Here is a 21,503-nt window from a genome sequence, read left to right on the forward strand (position 1 = left end):
TCGTGGCTCAGCGGTAACAAACCCTACTAGTATCCCTGAGGACATGGGTTCGATCCCTGGTCTCCCTCAGTGGGTTAAGGATCCACCATTGCTGTGAACTGTGGTGTAGGTCACAGACACGGCTAGGATCTTGCATTGCTGTGGCTGTGGTGTAGGTTGGCTACTGTATCTCTGATTCTACCCCTAGTCTGGGAACTTCCATGTGCCGCAGTGTGGCCATAAAAAGACCAAAAAAAAAAAAAAAAAGTCTATCTGGCCATAATATAGGGACTTGATGGGACAGGGTCAAAAGTGGATGGTTGTAGCCCACTTGGAAAGATTCCATAATAATCAGCCAGTTTGACTTAAGAAAGAGGCAGAAGAGCAGATGGATTGGAGGGGGAGGTAGGAGCTGAAGCCAGTTGATCGATGTTGGTAATTGACTGGATATAAGAGAGAGGGAAAGGGGAGATACTGAGAATATCCCCACATTCCTAGGAATTCTGACAAAGGCAGGAATTTGTATTTTTGACTAGTCCTTCCCTGCCTGGGTTATCCCCTGCTGCTGGTTGAACTTGGCCTTTCCGGGCAGGGTTTCCTGAAGCAAAGGTTCACCAGCCTGCTGTGTCCTCAAAGGGCTGTGCCCACATAACCACAACTCGGTCCCCCAAAGAATAATTGCAGTCGCTGAATCTTTTGTGACTCTTCTTAGATAGAAAATACAGGCATTCCTGCTGTGGCACAGAGGGTTAAGGATCCAGTAATATCTCTGCCATAGCTCAAATTCCATCTCTGACTCAGGAACTTCCATAGAAGGGTGGCCAAAGAAAGAAAATACAATTTATAACCATTAGAAAGATATTTTATTTAATATTTAGAGACCAATCATCAAGTGATATTTAGGGAAGTTTGTATTATGCAGAAATAAAATTGAAAAAAGCAAGTATTTATTGATAGAAAAATTTTGCTAGTGCTTAAAAAAAAAGCTATTTAGACATATGTCTTTTTTTTTTTTTTTTTTTTTATGACCTCCCCCATGACATATGGAAGTTCCCAGGCCCGGACCAAGGATTGAATCCTAGCCACAGCTAAGACTTATACCACTGCAGCAACACCAGATCCTTTAACCCACTGCATTGGGCCAGGATCGAACCTGCACCTCCACAGCAGCCTTAACTGCTGCAGTCAGATTCTTAACCCACTGCACTATGATGGGAACGCCTAGAGGTATGTCTTAATTTAGTTATTTTACCTGGATGTATGTCTAGGTGTATATAGATGTGTAGACGTATGTATATATGTACATGTGTGTGTATGGCAGTTTTAAGACTGATCTTTCGTGTTTTTCCTCTTAATTGATCCCTTAAAAGCAACATAATATCACCATGACGTATATGGCCAAGAAAATGATTCCATCTTTAAAGAATAAGTTTGATTTTCAATGTGAAAATCAATCAACAATGACTTGAGTCTAGACAGATTGGTATTGGACTTTCTCTTTTTATTGCTTTTTAGGGCCACAGGTGTGGCATATGGAGGTTTTCAGCCAGGGGTCAAATCAGAGCTGCAGCTTCCCGCCTGCACCACAACTACAGCAATGCCATATCTGACCCACGTCTGTGACCTACAGCACAGCTCACGGCAATGCCAGACCCTTAACCCACTGAGCCAGGCCAGGGATCAAATCTACATCCTCATGTATACTAGCCAGGTTCATTTCCACTGAGTCACAATGGGAACTCTCTCCTTCTCTTTTTAACTTACCTTTTGAATGGAAATATAGTTGTTGTACAATATCACGTTAGTTTCATGTGTACTATGTAATGATTCAACATTTGCATATATTATGAAACAATCACCATGGCAAATCTCATAACCATCTGTCCCTATACAAAGTTATTACAATATTAATATTATAATATTATAGGCCATGTCCCTTACGCTGTAAATTATGTCACCACAGTTTATTTATTTTATGACTGGAGATTCCTATCTCTAAATCCCCTTCATCTATTTCACCCTTCCCATCCCATCTGCCTCTCTTCTGGCAACCATTTGTTTGTTCTCTTATCTATATGTCTGTTTTCATTTTTTGTCTGTTTGTTTGGCTGTGCACACAGCATGTGAAAGTTTCCAGGCCACAGTCAAACCCATGCCACAGCAGAGACCTAAGCTGCTGTAGTGACAACACAGGATCCTTAACCTGCTGTGCCACAAGAGAATTCCTTATTTGTTTGTTTGTGTTTTTAGATTCTATGTGTAAGTGAGATCATATGGTATTTGTCTTTCTCTGTCTGATTTATTTCACTTAGCATAATGCCCTCTAGGATCCATCCATGTTATCACAAATGGCAAGATTTCATTTATTTTTATGGGTGAGTAATAGTCCATTGTGTATGTACTCTATATCTTCCTTATCCATCCATCAATGGATACTTAGGTTGCTTCCAGACTCTACCTTGGCTATTGTAAACAACGCTGCAACAAACATCAAAGTGCATGTATGGACCTCAATTCTTTCAATTCTATGGCTGTTAAAAAGATTTTGAGAGGATGGAGTTCCTATCGTGGCTTGGTGGTTAATGAATCTGACTAGGAACCATGAGGTTTCAGGTTCGATCCCTGGCCTTGCTCAGTGGGTTAAGGATCTGGCGTTGCTGTGAGCTGTGGTGTAGGTCGCAGATGCAGCTCAGATCCCACATTGATGTGGCTGTGGCGTAGGCTGGCAGCTATAGCTCCGATTGGACCCCGAGCCTGGGAACCTCCATATGCCTCTTGGGCAGTCCTAGAAAATACAAAAATAAATAAATAAATAAATAAAGATGTTAAGAGGTTCGAGCAGATCAGTGGTGTCATTCATAGCATTAGTGAGAGGGGTACACATTCCAGAGACCTCCCTCTGAGCTGCTAACTTATTCCTACTGAATGTTGGATAAATGCACTTGGCTCTTTCAGTCAAGCCAAGACCCCGGAAAAAAAAGTGTTTCCTCAGCAGAGGACACTACTTGAAAGAACTTGAGAGCGGGCCCTTGGAGCCCTCCATCTTACCTCTCCTTGTTGAAATGGCTACAGTAAATTGCTGCTAAGTAGGTGGTTTATTTGGTTTTATTGCCCTTAATTTTATTATCTGCCCAATATAATCTTGGGCCAAGCTTCCCCTGCTTAGAGGCATGGGAAAAGCTTTATGTCTAGGCAAGCCCCACCCAAGGAGTGATTTTGCTTTCTTGGGTGTGGGCTCTGAGCCAGGCCTGTAAGCTGAGGCACAGGCCCTCTAACAGCTTAACTTAGAAGCTCTAAACCATTCTATAACCTTTTTACTCTGGTCCAGGTGGAAGTAGAAACAATTCAGGAACCAAGATTAAATGAATAAGCAAAAAGAAAGAGGCAACAACCAGAGATTTATTTCTACATCCCCCAAGATTATCAGAATCTCCATTTCAGATGTTATTTGAGCATCTAACCACTGAGATACATTTGTGGTCAGGAGGAGACATCAGTCATCCAGAGTCTTGGCTGGGGCTTGAGGTCTAGCAAAACCCCTCCTAGAAGGGAAATGAAGCAATGGGGCTAAGAGCAATGAGATGGCGGAAGCAGGTGGAAAGTGTAGGCAATGAAGTCGAGTTTTCAGGGAGGAGGGGTGGTGCATTCCCTGTCCTTCCTGGCTAGTGAGCCCAATTTGCTATCTTGCCATTTTGCTTCTCTGAGGGGGCCTCAACTGCTCTCTCTCTCTCCCCACCCCCCTTCTAGGGAACACGTTTGTCCACAGGAACCCCAAGTCCTTTCTTACCACCCAAGTCACAGATTGTGCAGCTGTTGCTCCTACTTTAAAATCCTGGTGGTCATCTATCTACTGCTTTTTAAACCCTTCTAAAACATTCTCCCTGATACCTTTTATTTATATTCATGTCACAAAACACTTTTGGGTGCTGCTGCCTTAGGCTGACATGATTTTACTCTTGTTGCTCTTTCTCGACCACTTATGGAAAATGTGTTTTCTCTTCCTTCTTTGCTACCCACAGCCGCACCCCAACTCTCTGCTGCCGGTTGGACCACAGCTGGCCACAAGCCAAGAAAGCGTGGGTGGGCAGGTGCCAGTATCTGACTGCTAGAAACTATGGGGGCTGAGACTGGGGAGAGCGGGGGTGGAGAAGGAAGGAAAGTATAGCCCATAGACTTTCTCAAAAAGCTAAAAAGCGTTCTTTAAAAAAAAAAAATTGTTAAAAATATTAAGTACTCAATCTGAGTAAGAACACTATATCATACTCTTGAAGAGTTTTCTAGTGCACACTGTTAAATAAGAATGCTTAGTAATAACCAATTAATAGTATCTGATTACATTCTCTGTTGGGTAAGAATGTGAAATTATATAAATATATATATAATGTGAGATTTATATATGCATATATATATACATGTAAAAAACAAAAGAATTGTTTACAGTGATTACTTCTGAGGAATGAATTGTGTGTATGTGTGTGGAAGGGGGGGTTCTACTTTTTATTGTACATGCTACTATATTGTTTGAATTTTTTTTTTTACTCTAGTGCATGTATGGCTTTTATAATAAACAAGTTTAAAGTTTTTCAAAAAGAAATGTTAATTTTCTGCCCCTTGGTGATTCAGTGCACTGTGGTAGTGAAAACTCTTAATAACACACTAAATGGAAGTTGAGACTCAATAATACAGAATAATTCTGCCTTAACTGATAGGTTAAACAACTTATAATAGTACAATTTTGAACACTTGCAATGTGCCATAAGAGTTGTCATTGCTTTATATAATGACTTAATACTTGTCAAAATCAAATGAGGTAGCTACTTTAATTTTAGATAGGGAATCTATAAAGCAACGAGAGAAAGCATTATGTAAAGGGAAGCCCCATAAAACTATCAGCAGATTTTTTTCAGCAGAAACTTTGCAGGAAAGAAGCAAGTGGCCTGACATATTCAGAACACTGAAAGAAAAACACTGCCAACCAAGAATACTTACCCAGCAAAATTTTCCTTCAGAGTTGAAGGAAAAATAAAAATTTTCCAGACAAGCAAAAGCTGAAGGATTCCAGTACCAAAAGACTGCATAAAAATTATTAAAAGGTCGTCTTCAAACTGAAACAAAGTGATGCTAATTTGTAATAAGAAAACATATGAAAGTGTAAATCTCGCCAGTAAAGGTAAATATGTAGTTAAATTCAGAATACTCTCCTACCGTAATGATGTTGGATAAATCACTTCTAATTTACTATAAAGATTAAGCAAAAAAAATTTAAATACAATTATAATTAAAATAATTTGATTATGGATTTACAAGGTAAAAAGAGTTAAATTTTGACACCAAAAACATAAAATATAAGGGGGTATAAAAATGTATAGCTCTAAAAAAAAAATGTATAGCTCTAGTATGTATTCAATGTTGTTATCAGCTTAAAAGAGACTTATAAAGTGTTTCATGTAAGCATCAAAGTAACAACAAAACAAAAAAGGTAGATACACAAAAGATGAAAAGAAAGAAATCTAAGCATACCACTTATCAAATCAAAGGAAGAGAACAACAGCAGACAGGAATTAAGGAATTACAAAGCAGCCCAGAAAACAGTAAACAAAATGGCAGTAATAAGTCTATACCTGCCACTTATTACTTTAAGTGTAAATAGACTAAATTTTCTGACTTAGAGTGGCTAAATGGATTAAAAAATAAGACCCAACTATATGTTGCTGACAAGAGACTCAAATCAACTTTAAGCACACACACAAACTGCAAGTGAGGGATGGAAAAAATATTACATGCAAATGAAATCAAAAGAAACAGAGGTAGCTATACTTATATCAAGCAAAATAGACGATAAGCCAAAGACCGTAATATAAGACAAAAGTCATTATATAATGATAAAGGGGTCAAGAGGTTATAATATTTGTAAATATTTACGCACCCAACATAGAAGCACCTAAGTATATGTATAAGGCAACTGTTAACAAAACTAAAGGGAGAAAGAGAGAGCAACAAATAATAGTAGGGATTTTTTTTTTTTTTTTATTGGCCGCACCCATGGCATATGGAAGTTCCCAGGCTAGGTGTGGAATTGGAGCTGCAGCTGCCAACCTATGCCACAGCCACAGCAATGCAGGATCTAAGCCACACATCTGTGACCTACACCACAGCTCAGGACAATGCTGGATCCCCAACCCAGTGAGCAAGGCCTGGGATTGAGCCCTCATCTTCATGGATACTAGTCAGATTAATTTCTGCTATGCTACAATGGGAACTCCCGATAGTAGGGAATTTGAATACCCCAGTTTCAACAATGAAAATTAATAAGGGAACATTGGGCTTAAACTACACATCAGTCTAGATGGACTTATCAAACATTTATACAACATTCCATCCATCTTCAGCAGAACACATAGTCTTCTCAAGTGCACATGAAACATTCTCCAGGATAGATCATATGTTAGGCCACAAAAAAAGTCTTAATAAATTTAAGAAGATTGAAATTATATCAAGCATCTTTTCTGACCATAATGATATGAAACTAGCAATCAGTTAAAGAAGAAAATTAGAAAATTCACAAATATGTGGGAATTAAACAATATGTTATAGAGTAATCAATTAGTCAATAAAGAAATCAAAAGAGAAATAGATAACTTGAGCAAAATAAAAGTGGAAATGCAATATACAAAAATTATGGGATGCAACAAAAGCAGTTCTAAGACAGATGTTCTTAGCAATAAATGCCTACATTAATAAAGAAAGAAAGATCTCAAACGAAATTTATGTCTCAAGGAATAAACAAAGCCCACAGCTGGTAAAAGAAAAGAAATAAATAAAATAGAAAATAAAAAGACAATTTAAAAAAATCAATGAGGGAGTTCCCCTGGTGGCACAGTGGTAAACAAATCTGACTAGGAACCATGAGGTTGCAGGTTCCATCCCTGGCCTTGCTCAGTGGGTTAAGGATCTGGCGTTGCCTTGAGCTGTGGTGTAGGTTGCAGACGCGGCTCAGATCCCACGTTGCTGCGGCTCTGGCGTAGGCCGGTGGCTACAGCTCTGATTAGACCCCTAGCTTGGGAACCTCCACATGCCGTGGGAGCAGCCTTAGAAAAGACAAAAAAAAAAAAAAATCAATGAAAATAAGAACTAATTTTTTTTTGCAAAGATAAACAGACAAATATTTAGCTAAACTTACCAAAGAAAAAAAGAATTAAAATAAATAAAATCAGGAGTTCCCATCGTGGCGCAGTGGTTAACGAATCCGACTAGGAACCATGAGGTTGCGGGTTCAATCCCTGCCCTTGCTCAGTAGGTTAACGATCCGGCGTTGCCATGAGCTGTGGTGTAGGTTGCAGAGGCAGCTCGGATCCTGCGTTGCTGTGGCTCTGGCGTAGGCCGGTGGCTGCAGCTCCGATTCAACCCCTAGCCTGGGAACCTCCATATGCCGTGGGAGCGGCCCAAGAAATAGCAACAATAACAACAACAACAACAACAAAGGACAAAAGACAAAAACAAAAACAAAAAAAAACAAAAAAATAAATAAATAAAATCAGAAATGAAAAAGGAGGCCTTCCCATACTGGCTCAGTGGTAACAAACTCAACTAGGATCCATGAGGACTTGGGTTCGATCCCTGGCCTCACTCAGCAGGTTAAGGATCTGGTGTTGCCATGAGCTGTGGTATAGGACGAAGACACGGCTTGGATCCTGCAATGCTATGGCTGTGGTGTAGGCCAGCAGCTATAGCTTTGATTTGACCCCTAGTCTAAATCACTGTCAGGAGGATCAAACCTGGCCTCACTCAGTGGGTTGGGGAATCCAGATTTGCCATGCACTGTGGTGTAGGTCACAGATGTGACTCGGATCCTGAGTTGCTGTGGCTGTGGTGTAGGCTGGTGGCTGTAGCTCTGATTCACTCCCTAGCCTTGGTACTTCTATATGCCGCAGGTTCGGCCCTAAAAATAAGACCAAAAAAAATGGTGAGACCGGACATTCTTGTCTTGTTCCTGATCTTTGAGGAAATGCTTTCAGCTTTTCTCTGTTGAGTACGATGCTAGATGTAGACTTGTCATATACCGCTTTTATTATGTTAAGGTACATTCCTCTATACCCTGTTTGTTGAAATTTTTTTTTTTAATCATGAATTGTTTTTAAGTTTTGTCAAATGCTTTTTCTGCCTCTATTGAGATGATCATATAATTTTTATCCTTCATCTTGTTAGGGTGCTATAGCACACTGATTGATTTGTGAATGTTGCACCATCCTTGCTTTCCTGGAATAAATCCTTCTTGATCATAGTGTATGATCCTTTTAATGTATCGTTGAATTTGGTTTGCTGATATTTTGTTGAGGATTTTTACATTTATGTTCATCAGGGATATGGGCCTTTAATTTTCTTGTAGCAAATCTGTCTGGTTTTGGTATCAAAGTAATGCTGGCCTTGTAAAATGAATTGGAAAGTGTTCTTTCCTCTTTGATTTTTGTCTAAGAATTTGAGAAAGATTAGTATTTGTTCTTTAAGGGTTTGGTGAAATTAAACAGTGAAGTCATCAGTTCCTGGACCTTTGTTTGTTAGAAGGTTTTATTACTGATTCAGTATGCTTACAGTAATTGGTATGTTCAGATTTTCTATTCATGAGTCAATCTTGGTAGGTTGTATGCTTCCAGGAATGTATCCATTTCTTCTATGCTGTATAATTGTTCATGGTAGTCTCTTATGATCCTTTGTATTTGTATGGTATTGATTGTGATATCTCCTTTGTCATTTCTTCTTCTTTTTTTTTTTTTTTTGGTAATTTCTTTTTTTGTTTGTTTCTTTTTTGTTTTTGTCTTTTTAGGCCACACCCATGGCATATGGAAGTTCCCAGGCTGGGGGTGTAATCGGAGCTGCAGCTGCTGGCCTATGCCACAGCCACAGCAACTTGGAATCTGAGATTTTTTTTTTTTTTTTTTTCTGTTTTTCAGGAGGATCAAACATGAAACTCTGCCACAACCTGGGCCACTGTAGTTAACTTCTTAACCCACTGTGCCACAGTGGGAACTCCTAGATGGAGTCTGGCTAGGACTTCTAGCATCATGTTGAATAAAAATGTTGAGAATGGGGGAGTTCCTTTTGTGGCACAGCAGAAACAAATCTGACTGGTATCCATGAGGATGCAGATTCGATCACTGGCCTCACTCAGTGGTTAAGGATTCAACATTGCCACAGCTGTGGCATAAGTTGCAACTGCAACTCAGATTCAATCCCTGGCCCAAGAACTTCCACATGCCATGGGTGCAGCTCTGAGGAAGAAAGGAAAGAAGGAAGGAAGAAAGAAAGGAAAGAAGGAATGGAGGGAGGGAGGTTGGCTTACTGAGGTTTTATAGTTTGCTCAAAACTACAGTGCTGTTTTAGGTGGAAACCCAGTTGATGGTACTTAATGCTCTCAGCCTCAATCCACACTGTCTCTTGACAACTTGAATTTGGCCAGTAGCAGTGGAGAAAGAGAAGATAGGAGAGATGTAAGTGATATGCACTGACCTCATCCATCAAATCTTTATGGAGTATCTACGATGTATCGTTGTCTGCCTCATTCAATGGGTTAAGGATCCAGCACTGAGGCAAGCTGTGGTATAGGTCACAAATACAGCTTGGATCCTGGTGTTGCCGTGACTGTGGCATAGGCCTCAGCTGCGGCTCTGATTCAGCCACTAGCCTGGGAAATTTCATATGATGCAGGTGTTTTAAAATAAATTAAAAAAAAAAGATAAGAAAATGAAATTTTGCTATCTGCAAAACATGGATAGACTTGGAGGGTATTATGCTAAGTGAAATAAGTCAGAAAAGACAAATACTATATGGAGTTCCCGTCGTGGCTCAGTGGTTAATGAATCCAAACTAGGAACCATGAGGTTGAGGGTTCCATCCCTGGCCTTGCTCAATGGGTTAGGGATCCGGTGTTGCCGTGAGCTGTGGTGTAGGTTGCAGACGCGGTTCAGATCCCACATTGCTATGGCTGTGGCGTAAGCCGGCAGCTACAGCTCTGATTCGACCCCTAGCCTGGGAACCTCCAATATGCCAGAGGAGCGACCCAAGAAATGGCAAAAAGACCAAAAAAAAAAAAAAATACTGTATGATATCACTTATATGTGGAATCCAAAAAATAAAGTAACCTAGTGAATATAACAAAAAAGAAATAGACTCACAGATATAGAGAACAAGCCAGTGGTTACCAGTTGGGGAAGGAAGGGAGGAGGGGCAATATAAGGATAGAGGATTAAAGGTACAAACAACTATGTATAAAATAAATAAGCTACAAGTATATATTGTACAATATGGGAAATATAGCCAATGTTTTTTAATAACTATAGAAGTAGAAGCTTATTTATTTTTTTATTTTGTTTTTTGCTTTTTAGGGCCACACCCATGGCATATGGAATTTCCCAGGCTAGGGTTCAAATTGAAGCTGTAGTCACCGGCCAACACCCCAGCCACAGCAACGTGGGATCTGAGCCACATCTGCAACCTACACCACAGGTTGTGGCATCAGTGGATCCCCGACCCACTGAAGGAGGCCAGGGATCGAACCCTCATCCTCATGGTTACTAGTCGGATTCATCTCCACTGCTTCATGAGGGAACTCCCTAAAAGGAGAAACTTAAAAAAAAGCATATGGAGTTCCCATCTTGGTGCAGCAGAAAGGAATCTAACTAGGAACCATGAGGTTGTAGGTTCCATCCCTGGCCTCGCTCAGCAGGTTAAGGATCTGGTGTTGCCGTGAGCTGTGGTATAGGTCACAGACGCAGCCTGGATCTCGCATTGCTGTGGCTCTGGCATAGACTGGCAGCAACAGCTCCAACTGGACCCCCAGTCTGAGGACCTCCGTATGCCACGGGTGCGGCCCTAAAAAGACAGAAAAAAAAAAGACACACACACAAAAAAAGCATATGACCACACAAAGACTTGCACAGGAATGTTCTCAATAGCATTATTCATAATAAGCAAACAGTGAAAATAATTCAAATGTCCATCAGCTGGTCAATAGGTAAACAATATGTTGTGTAGTCATGTAATGAAATTCTGCTCAGCAATAAAGGAATGAAATACACATGCTTGCAACAACATGGATGAACCTCAAAAACACTGCAAAGAAGCCAGTCCCAAAAGACCATATATTGTACAATTCCATTTATATGGAATATTCGGGATAGTCAAATTTATAGAAATGGGAAATAGATCAGTGGTTAGTTACCTGGGGCCTGTGACAGAAATGGAAGTTAGATGCAAATGGGCACATCAGATCTTACCCAGAAGACGGCCAAGTTCTAAAAGCAGATTATGGTGATGGTTGAACAACAAGGTAAATTAATAAAAGATCATTGAATTATATGTTTAAAACTGGTGAATGTCACAATATGTTGAAAGTTATTAAGGAGAAAGATTTTGGAACTTTGGGGCAAGTTTCTCCATGAATTCACTCTCTCAAAACCAACCTTGTCACTCAAGAGCAAATTAAAACATAAAAATTTCAAAGCCAGAAATTGTTAGAAAAAAAAGTTTTGTTTTGTTTTGTTTTTCTTGGCCGTGCCATCAGCATGCAGAAATTCCCAGGCCAGGGATTGAACCTGCACCCACAGTTGTGATCTGAGCCATAGCAGTGACAACCCTGGATCCTTAATCAGCTGAGCCACCAGGGGACTCTGGAAAAAAATTAATTTCTTATAGAATCCTGTCTTAATTTTAAAGAGTTTCCTAAGTAAATCCTGGTGAGAATTTAAGATTTAGTTTTCAAGTTTCTATTCAACCATCCACCATTCAGATAAATGAAGACTCTTCCATTTGGATTTCCAAACACATTTTCTTGGAAGAGAGATCCCCACTGAATGAACAATGTTTAATGTTTGTGTTTTTTTCCTTGCCTGTGATTCCCAGCCATTGGCCTTACAGATGAATCGCTGATCTGTTTGTCTATCATCCTCCCTAATTTATGTTAATGGGCCTCACCCTTGGTTACTGTCTCTTTCCCATTTGACCCATCCCTCTGCACAGGGACCCACACTCTCTCCCCCTGATTAATTTGCCCTCTGTTTTTCAGCCTCATTTCCTTTTCTTCGGTGCCTCTCCCAGCCTCTTCCAGTCTTCTTCATCCTCCTTTCTGGAAGCAGAAATAAAGAATCTCTTCCTTTCCTTCCAAAGTCCTGTGTGGTTCTCCTGACCCTGGAAGGTGCTGGAATGTGACTTCAGCACATTCCAGGCAACCTGAACCCTGTCAGGGAAGAATGAGCCCTTGCACAATTAGGGGGAGTGTTTTATGACCTGTTATTGTTACTGTAACATTGTCAGACTTTTTGAAGAAACAGAGGATTAATTATTGACAAAGTTGCAATGAAACTTTCACTAAAATACTTTCGCACTTGGTGGGGAAAAGGGAGGCCTAGAAACCAAGCGTTCGAAGGCATTAAAAACAAAAATCTGTCTCCCGTTTGAATTTCCATTTCTCTCAAACATACTGAAATTGGAGGTAAATAAGGCACTATGTGAGAGCAAACTATTGGAACTTTTTAAAGGGTACTAAATTATTTTGATCATTTTTTTCTACCACAAGTAGAGATGGAAATGAAGAGTAAATTTATTTTAAAGTCTGCTAATTTTTTACTACTTAATAGAGAGACTTTCATGAGTAATCATAAAACGTCCTTCACTTCCAGAGTGACTGTGTGAAAAGAACATTCCAGAAGAGAGAGATCCTAATCATGGGTGGTAATTACATGAAACCTCGAGTCATTAGACACTATTAATTGTCTGAAATATAACCAGAAGAAAAATAAACATCAGAGAGGAAATCTAGCATGACTACAATTGTGTTTAATTACAATTGCTCCAGTCTATAGGAAAGCTCTCCAAGTTGGTATTTCAAAATTGATGTAATTAACTTTTAAGTAACTTTTTAGTAATGTTTAAGTAGCTTTTTCGTTATTTAACCAGCTAGCAATCTTCGTTCTTTATTTAACTGGATATGACTCCGAAACTCTTTTTACCCAGTGTTTTCTGATACCACGATTTTTTTTTTTAAAATCAATGGTGTTCGTGTGGTTAGCATTTAATGGGAATCCACTCAAGTTGAACACTTTTACAGAAGCCAGGTGCTCCAGCCATCACGCCCAGGCAACTAGCTGCGAAGTCTGATGCAAGGGGCCAGGAACTCAGAACCCCTCTCGAAACTTCGGAGTCCATCTGCCTCCTGTGCTTCTCCATCTCCTCCCATCACCCTGAGCTCCACGTACCCAAACCCCAGATCCTTAACTCTTCTTCTTCTTTTTTTTTTTTTTTTCTTTTTAGGGCCACACCCGTGGCATACGGAAGTTCCCAGGCTAGGGGTCCAATCGGAGCTACAGCTGCCAGCCTACACCACAGCCACAGCAACGCCAGATTCAGGCCACATCTGTGACCTACACCACAGTTCATGACAATGCAGGATCCTTAAGCCACTGAGCGAGGCCAGAGATGGAACCCACAATCTCATGGTTCCTAGTCAGGTTCGTTTCCGCTGAGCCACTATGGGAATTCTCTCAACTCTTCTTGCCTTACGAAAAGAACCCAACCCTCTTTTTGGGACCCTTCCTAAACTGGAAACAACCCGTGTGATCACAGCCTTCCTCTCATCCACGCTATCACCCTACCACCTCAGGTCACGTCCTGTGGGTCTCTCATCCTTCCCTCTGCCCACCCTGCCTCTTCACTTCATGTTAACTACAGTTTCCTCCTCACCAGTCCTCTGGCCTCCAGTCTCTCCAGGCTTCAATCCACCAGACACATCATTTCGCTCCTGGCCTTTGGATGTCCACGAGGCTCTTGTGCCTGGTGAGCAGGTTAATGCCTGAGACTGTCATCCAAGAACTTGTGGCTCTGTGTTGTTCCAGAGTTGCTGCACATGTGTCCACTCTGGTACTTTCTTCTCCAATCAAAGTAGACTCCACGCCCTGTCCTGAAGAAGTCCCTGTGCAACTCCACACCGTCTTTGTCTTCCCTACTGGGCATAGGTTCTGTCGACATCTCCATCTGCAAGCTCTTTCTTTTTCTTTCTCTTTCTTTCTTTCTTTCTTTCTTTCTTTCTTTCTTTCTTTCTTTCTTTCTTTTCTTTCTTTCTTTTTCTTTCTTCCTTTCCTTTCTTCCTTTCCTTTCTTCCTTCCTTCCTTCCTTCCTTTCCTTCTTTCTTTCTTCCTTTCTTTCTTTACTTATTTATTTATTTCTTGTCTTTTTAGAACAGCACCCGTGGCATACGGAGGTTCCCAGGCTAGGGGTCGAATCGAAACTACAGCTGCCGACCCACACCACAGCCACAACAATGCCAGATCCGAGCTGCATCTGAGACCTACACCACAGCTCATGGCAATGCTGAATCCTTAAACCCACTGAGCGATGCCAGGGATCGAACCCACGTCCTCACGGACACTAGTTGGATTTGTTACCACTGAGCCACCATGGGAACTCCTCCAGCTACCAGCTTTTAGCTGCTCTGAATGTCTTTCCCTGGAAGCATTTTAGAGGACTTTGCCTTCAGCAAAGAGTGATTTCCAACCTCCCTTTCATTGTCTTCATTTTTTTAAAAAATTCATCTCGGTACAATATTTATTTATTTAGGCGTGCCTGCAGCACGTGGAAATTCCCTGGCCAGGGACCACATCTGAGCTACAGCAGTGGCAATGCCAGATCCTTAACATGCTGAGCCACCAGGGAACTCCAGTACTATATTTATTTAGACTTTAAAGTATCGCTTCTAAAATAAAGTCTCCAAGAAGCATTGTGTGTTTAGAAAAAGGTTGAAAAAATAAATTCCTACTTTAACAATTTTTTTCCACAGGTTTTAAAGGCTATATTCCGTTCATAGTTATTATAACACATTGGCTATATCCTCTATGTTGTACAATATATCCTTGTATTTATTTCATACAAGGTGGTTTGTAACTCTAATCCCCTCCCCTCTTCATTCTTTCAGCAATGCTTAAACCTCTCAAACGCTTAGTGTGATCTTTCTCCTTTAGAGCCATACCCTTCCTCTCTAAACAGACTGAAAACTCCTGAAGGGCAGGCAAGTCTTTTCTTCGTCTTTTGGCATAATAGGCAACTAAATATAGGGAAACAAACAAGAGTTTTTGAGCCGGCAGGTGAGTTTGACTCTTAACTCTGCTTCTTACTAGCTGAGTTACCTTGAGGAAGTTACTCAACCTCTCTGAGCCAGTTTTCTTATCTGTGAAATGAGGATGCTAAAAAATACTATTTTCCCTAATTTTCACTAAAGTGAAAATTAAACCATGAAAGTGCCTGGAAGAGTGTATATTCAAATACAGACTTCAAGAGAGTTCCTGTTGTGGCTTGGCGGGTTCAGAAGCCGACTCGGATCCATGAGGATGCGGGTTCAATTCCTGGCCTTATTCAGTAAGTTAAGGTTCCAGCGTTTAGAGGATTTGGCTCAGATTGGGCATTGCAGTGGCTGTGGTGTAGGCCTGCAGCTGCAACTCCAATTCGACCCCTAGCTTGGAAACTTCCATATGACTCAGGTGTGGCCACACACAAAAAAAAGGATACAGACTTCAAAAAGCATTAATTAGGAGTTCCCTTTGTGGCTCAGCAGAAATGAATCCGACTAGTATCCAGGAAGATGCGGATCCTGTCCCTGGCTTCACTCAGTGAGCTGGGGATCCAGTGTTGCTGTGAGCTGTGGTGTAGGTCAGCGGCTGCAGTTCCAGTCAACCCCTAGCCTGGGAACTTCCATATGCCTTGGGTGTGGTCCTAAAAAGACAAAAAAAAAAAAAAAAAAAAAAAAAAAGCATTAATTAGTTTGTTTTACTACTTTTCTTCTCTTTGTGTCTGTCTATATTGTGCCTCATACATGGTAAGTGCTCAATTATAATAAAGCAATAGGATTTCAGTATGTCTGATAAGGATTAGTAGCCTTCCTGCTCACAATAAAGCTATAGGTCAGCTGTCTAGATTGCTGCACCCATGTTCCAGTGCGTCTGCATTCCAGACTCTCTTAGTGATTAGCAAACTCTCTCGGAACTTCTGATTTACGTGGTCTGGGCGAGACCAATTAAAAGCTCCCCCACTAATTCTGCTACGTAGCTAAAATAGAACACCACTGGCCAACCCCTCAGCTTGATGACTTGATGAAAAAAAATCTGCCTGGTTTTGGTTTCAGTTTCATTTAGTTCCTTTTTATCTGTGGTCCTCAGCCTAGCAGACCTCAAGGCACTAGCCAGGCCCTACCTGAGCCTCAGCTGGGGATCTGTGGTCTGGAAGATAAGATAATCAGTAAGAAACATATGTCAAAATCCAGGCATATCTACCAATGAACTGTGATGTTTCCTATTTATTAATGGTATTTTAATGAGCAGGCTTCATAGCCATTTTCGGCAGACAATGAAATAAAATCTGCCTCTAAACCGACTGCCACAAATGGCATATATTGGTAAGTATGTCCCTTTCTCGACTTCCAGTTTTCCTGTGGAATCAATCGGGATTTGAATGGAAAGAATGGGTATTTAAAATTATCAGTTAAGTTGCTCTTGAACTTCAGACTGCAGAAGAATCATCCAGAGCCTTTACTGGTTCTGCAGAGGATTCAGTGTAAACCTTAGAAATACTTAAGTTCAGAAGAATACAGTTATATCGGAGTTCCCATCATGGCTCAGTGGTTAGCGAACCTGAGTAGCATCCATGAGGATTCAGGTTCGATCCCTGGTCTTGCTCAGTGGGTTAAGGATCCAGTGCTGCCATGAGCTGTGGTGTGTGTGGGTAGCAGACGCAGCTCAGATCTGGCTTTGCTGTGAATCTGGTGTAGGCTGGCGGCTATAGCTCTCGATCAGACCCCTAGCCTGGGAACCTCCATATGCCTCGGGTGCGGCCCTAAAAGAAACAAAAAGACAAAAAAAAAGAAGAAGATGAAGAATACAGTTTATAACTGTTATTATTTATAATAACAATTGAAATTACGGGGTGGGGGGATCTCCAACGGGATTAAGGGAAAAGCAATCGATAAAAGAGAGGTTAGAAAGAATCTATACAAACCAAAGAAGTAGAATAAAATGGAGCTATGTCCTTGAAGACTTAGTGAGGAATTTCCAGATAAGGGGTCAACAGTGCTGAAAATGCAGATCCCTAGACCCCCACCCCCAGAAATTCAGATTCAGTTCATTTGTTGTGGAGCTCAGAAATCCACATTTTTCACAATGTACGGGAATTTGATATAAAGCCATTTTGAGAAAAACTGGTGCTTCTTGTTTTATAAATACAAGCAACCCTCCCCCGAAACAAAAAAGCTTAATTTCATTTGACATCCCATTTTCCCCTTCTTTCTTTTTTCTTTCTTTTTTTTCTTTTGAGGGCTGCACCTTTCACATGTGGAAGTTCCCAGGCTAGGGTCAAATTGGAGCTGCAGGCTGCTGGCCTACACCACAGCCACAGCAACCCAGGATCCACTCAAGCTGTGTTTGCGACCTACACCACAGCTCATGGCAATGCCAAATCCTCAGCTTTCTGAGCAAGGCCAGGGATCGAACCCACATCCTCATGGATACTAGTCAGATTCATTACAGCTGAGACATAATGGGAACTCCTCCTTTGTATTTCTTTTTGTTGTTGTTGTTGTTGCTATTTTAGGGCCACACATGTGGCATATGGAGGTTCCCAGGCTAGGGGTCGAATCAGAGCTGTAGCCACCGGCCTCTGCCACAGCCACAAAACTTAGGATCCGAACCATGTCTTTGACCCACACCATAGCTCACAGCAATGCCGGATCCTTAACCCACTGAGCGAGGCCAGGGATGGAACCCGCATCCTCATGGATCAGAGTCTGGTTCATTAACAGCTGAGAAGGGAACTCCTCCTTTGTATTTCTAATATTGACCTTATCCACGGAGACAAGATTTTATCTTTTGTTGCCCAAAGACTTAGCTAAAACTAGAAGAAACCTATATTAATTTCTTTTTGGGATGTGCCTGAGGCATATGGAAGTTCCTGGGCCAGGGCTTGAACCCAAGCCACAGCAGCAACCCTAGCCTCACAGTGACAAAGCTGGATCCTTAATCTGCTGTGCTACAAGAGAACTCCAGAACCTGCATTAATTAAATTAAATTCAAGTTAGCCTCAGAGGCAATTTTCTTTAACTGAATACAAGATTTGGAAGTTTCGGGAGTTCCCTTCATGGCTCAGCAGTTAACGCACCAGACTAGGATCCATGAGGATGCAGGTTCACTCCCTGGCCTTGCTCAGTGGGTTAGGGATCCTGCGTTGCCGTGACCTGTGGTGTAGGTCGACGCAGCTCAGATCCTGTGTTGCTGTGGCTGTGGCGTAGGTTGGCAGCTATAGTTCCTATTCGACCCCTAGCCTGGGAACCTCCATATGCCAAGGGTGCAGCCATAAAAAGCAAAAAAAAAAATGAAGATTTGGAAGTTTAGCAAACGAAAGCACAGGTGTGACATACACTGTGGTACCAACTACCCTCACACTATAAAGTTTATTCATTCACTCATGCTTGCACTCAACAAATATTTATGCATAACCTATTGTTGCATAAATTTCATTATTTATGCAATACCTATGTCAAGGGATATACTGAAGAAATAAAATAAAGTGCCTGTTTCTAATTATCACTACAATGACAATCACACAGATTAACATGTCCATGTATCAAATAAACTTCAATTTATACAATGTTATATGTGAAATATATTTCAATTAAAAAGAAAATAAAATTCCTGTTCTCAAGGGAACTGCATTCCAAAATAAGTCAACAATTTCCTGAGATCTTATTGATTACATTCTGTGTGTAGGACACTGAGCTAGATGGGCCATTAGGAGCATTAGGTGACACATTCCCTTTGGAAATGATGACAGCCAATTATTCAAGATCCTTAGGGGTTCCTGCTGTGGCACAGTGGGTTAAAAACCTGACTGCAGCTGCTCAGGTTGCTGTAGAGGCAAGGGTTCAATCCCCAGCCCAGCGTAGTGAGTTAAAAGGATCTGGTATTGCCACAGCTGCAACCTACACTGGATTCAATCCCTGTTCCAAGAATGTCCATAGGCTATGAGTACAGCCATTAAAAAAAAAAAAAAGCAAAAACAAAACTACCCTCATTTCCTGGGCACAATGCTAATTTCGTCAGATATAGAGGGTAATAAGGGCTGGTCCAGAGATCATAGAGTTGGGCATACAAAGAGATAAACATCTAATTCTAATACAGTGTAGAGAAATACATGGAGCACGGGCTGGTGAGAGATGAGGCTAGAAAATATATTGGGGCCAGACTGTGAAGACCCTGAATGCCACCATCAGGGGTTTGGACTTCACTCTGTAGGCTGCACAACCTTTGAAGATCTTAGAGTGAAAAGGGGACATGATCAGACTTGTGTTTTACAAGGTTACCTGGAGACAGACAGGTCAATTAAGAAGCTATTATAATAGTCTAGCAAATAGATGATGAAAGCCAGAGCTGGATTGTGACAGTGAAAATGAAATGAGAAGTCAAATTCAAGACATCCAGAATCAGAAATGACAAGCTATAGAAGAAGAAAGATGTGGAGAAAGATGGAAAGGGAATTGAAACTCCTAAGACTCAGTTTGGGTGACTATACACATGGGAACCCTATTAACCAAATTAGGAAAGAGTGGAGGAGAGTCCGGTGTGAAGCCTGGGAATGAGGGTAGAAAAAATAACCTGTTCCACTTGGCTGGCTGTGAAATGTCCAGTTGGAGTATTTATGAGCAGTGGGAAATATAGGTCAGGAGTTCAGGAGCAAAGTTGAAGCTGCATGGGGAGATAACAGTCAGTAAGAGATAGTTGAATTTATAGGGGAAAAATAGATATCCAGGGGGTGGCTAGGGTAAAAGAAACCAACAAAAGAGGGCCAGAGAAGATCTGTTGCCATAATAGCAAAAGTAAAACAGGGAGCTCCCGTTGTGGCTCATCAGGTTAAGGACATGACTTGTCTCTTGTGAGGACGCAGATTTGACCCCTGGCCTCACTCAGTGTTCAGTGGGTTAAGCATCTGGCATTGCTGCAAGCTGAGGCATAAGTCACAGATGTGGCTTGGGTCTGGTGTTGCAGCATCTGTGGTGTAGACCACAGCTGCAGTTGGTTCAACCCCTGGCCCAAGAAACTCCATTTACCACAGATATGGGTGAAAAAGAAAAAAAAAGGAAAAAAAAAAAAAAAAGAAGAAGAAGAAGTAAAATAAGATGGTATCCTCGGAGCCATAGCTAAGAGTTTCCCAAAGAAAAATAAATGGTTAGGAGTTCCCGACATGGCTCAGTGGTTAACGAATCCAACTAGGAACCATGAGGTTGCGGGTTCGATCCCTGGCCTTGCTCAGTGCGTTAAGGATCCGGCATTGCCATGAGCTGTGGTGTAGGTTGCAGACGCGGCTCGGATCCTGAATTGCTGTGGCTCTGGTGTAGGCCGGTGGCTACAGCTCCGATTGGACCCCTAGCCTGGGAGCCTCCATATGCCTCGGGAGCGGCCCAAGAAATGGCAAAAAGACAAATAAATAAATAAATAAATGGTTAAAGTTCAGACATCAACACTGAGGAAGGTTCACCTCTAATAATCTCTTCATTTTCCTGCTTAAAACATCATCCAGATGCTGGCAACCCCTAATCTGTATCTCCCATCCAGATTTCTCCTCCAAATTCCAACTCATTTATTTATCCATGTAAGCAAAGTACATTAAGCCAGCCCTCAGTGGGCTGACACTATGTTTGGAAGACAATGTTCCCCAAGAGAGTCTGGTCCTGCCTTTAATGCGTTCCTGACACAGAAAGTTACAGACACAGTGACATATGAGGGGCCTCTCACCCAACCCAGGCTTGAAGAGTTAAGGAAAACTTCCTAGAGGGAGTGACATTTTAGCTGAGACATGAAGGAGGAACAAAGGTGAAACAGAAAATCTAAAAAATAAATAAATAAATAAATAAATAAGGAGGGTGGAGAGTTCTCAAGCCTGGAAGGGAGAAAAGGCCAATGTTTTCAATGAACAGGAGAAATTTTTTTAATTTTTCTTTTTTTGTGGTGGGGGGCCCACACCTGCGGCATATGGAGATTCAATCGGAGCTGCAGGTGCCGGCCTACACCACAGCCACAGCAACAGGGGATCCCACCCGCCTCTGTGACCTACACCACAGCTCATGGCAATGCCAGATCCTTAAGTCACTGAGGGAAGCCAGGGATCGAACCAAAGTCCTCGTGAATACTAGTCAGATTTGTTACTGCTGAGCCACCATGGGTACTCCTTTATCTTTCTTATTTGGCTGCCCTTCAGTATATGGAGTTCCTGGGCCAGGGATCATATCTGAGCTACAGTCGTGATCTGAGCCACAACTGTGGCAACACCGGATCCTTAACACACTATGCCTGGCCAGGAATTGAACCTGTGTCTCAGGACTCCCAAGACTCTGCAGTCCCCATTGCACCACAGCAGGAACTCCTGAACTGGAGAAATTTTCATGTAAGCAAGAGGAATGAGGATAGGGGAGTCTAGGAAATAAACAGAGGACAGACAGAGGG

The 21,503-nt window shown here is 41.5% G+C and overlaps 1 long non-coding RNA gene across 1 annotated transcript in view; it reads right to left on the reverse strand.

The window, feature by feature from the left end:
* LOC146403822 (uncharacterized) overlaps positions 1-21,503 on the reverse strand; it is a 509,633-nt gene that overhangs the window by 429,844 nt on the left and 58,286 nt on the right. Inside the window, exon 3 of the long non-coding RNA XR_014843660.1 lies at positions 20,068-20,200. This is a non-coding gene — a long non-coding RNA (uncharacterized LOC146403822). The remainder of the gene's footprint in view (positions 1-20,067; positions 20,201-21,503) is intronic.

Source organism: Sus scrofa, chromosome 4, assembly GCF_054392235.1.
Source record: "Sus scrofa isolate SSC_HxYL_T2T_F1_AM1 chromosome 4, Sscrofa_HxYL_maternal_Yorkshire_Landrace_v2.0, whole genome shotgun sequence".
Taxonomy (NCBI): domain Eukaryota; kingdom Metazoa; phylum Chordata; class Mammalia; order Artiodactyla; family Suidae; genus Sus; species Sus scrofa.